Raw genomic sequence first — 1,290 nt, 5'->3', positions numbered from 1 at the left:
GCTCTATTGGTTTTCCTATTCACAGTTGTTGCCAATATATTGATTTCCTTCCATCCATGCTAGTTACGATCGTCCCTAAAATTGGAAGCCACAGGTCAGCCTTGCACAAGGGCAATCTGGGTGGATTGTCTACACTAATACTCTGGGTATCCCTCCTCCTCTTGGCATTTAGCTCCCCCCCCCCCCCCCCGCTGCTTCTGTATGTATCTCATTTCTTCAACTCCTGGCTCTTCAAAGTGAGGGCAGGACTCATGCAGAATTCTGCTTGGCTTTCCCGAGGCAGACCAGAGTAGATACCACAGACTTTGCAGGAACAGACCGTAAATGGTAAACTTTAATTATCACCCTCGCTGTCCTTCCCAGCAACACCAGTGTGGCACAGCAGAGCCATGGTGAGACCTCCGGAGACAAATCGCAGCATCCAGGTTCTCTCCATGTAGGATAATTTCCTCTGCTGACCTGGTTTTTCCCACACCAAAGCTCATTCACACCCTTGCTTCAACCTTGTGGGTGTAGCGTCTGGCTTAGCTACTCTAACAAGGGAGACAGGAGTTCTGCAGTGTTGCTGCTATAAACCCCAACTATAGCTCTGCAATGCTGTCTGAATTAGAGTCCATTTCTGTCGTCAGTGAAGGCAGAGGGGCTGGGCGCCCCCATAAGTGAGTAGTTTTGGACCCTGCTGGCCAGCTCTTGGGCTAAACCAAAAACGCAACGGGAAATGGGTTGGAGGGTTCTTCTGGAGACGTCCCTCCTCTTTTCCTCTCTAATGGCCCCTCCTGGGACTGTGGCTTGGAAAGTTGCAGAGCTGAGGGAGGATGTCTTACCATGGATCAGGTCTGGCAACTTCCAGAAAGTCAGTCCTGGGAGGGCACCGAGACTTCATTTTGCAGAGCTGAGTGTTACCAAGCAGATGAAAGGTATTAATTATGGAGCACTTATGGCATGGGGGTATAGCTCAGGGGCAGAGCATTTGACTGCAGATCAAGAGGTCCCCGGTTCAAATCCGGGTGCCCCCTTATTTATGTGTGAGTTCCGATAGCCCTTCCCCAGCCCACCTGCCATCCCGTGCTGCCAGTTAAGAAGAAAGGTCCCAGGAGGTTGTGCATACTCTGCCCAGTTACACCCATCCACCCAGTGGACATCAACAGCTGACAGGCGCCAAGCACTTTGCCATGCTCTGGTGTAGAGAACAAGTTGTTTCTTGCATCCATCTAGCAACAACAGGAAGACCTCAAGGGTTCCGTGGGGTGTCTGGTTCGATTCTAAGAGTGGCTGCGGTGAGATAGGGAG

The 1,290-nt window shown here is 51.2% G+C and overlaps 1 non-coding gene across 1 annotated transcript; it reads left to right on the top strand.

Annotated features, from left to right (window-relative positions):
• Positions 1-944: 944 nt before the first annotated feature.
• On the top strand, positions 945-1,016 carry TRNAC-GCA. The gene has a single exon. It is a non-coding gene; the product is annotated as a tRNA-Cys (tRNA).
• The last annotated feature ends 274 nt before the right edge of the window (positions 1,017-1,290 follow it).

Source organism: Suricata suricatta, chromosome 2 (assembly GCF_006229205.1).
Source record: "Suricata suricatta isolate VVHF042 chromosome 2, meerkat_22Aug2017_6uvM2_HiC, whole genome shotgun sequence".
Taxonomy (NCBI): Eukaryota; Metazoa; Chordata; class Mammalia; order Carnivora; family Herpestidae; genus Suricata; species Suricata suricatta.
Note: the sequence above shows the minus strand (reverse complement) of the source record. Positions and strands in the feature narration are given on the sequence as shown.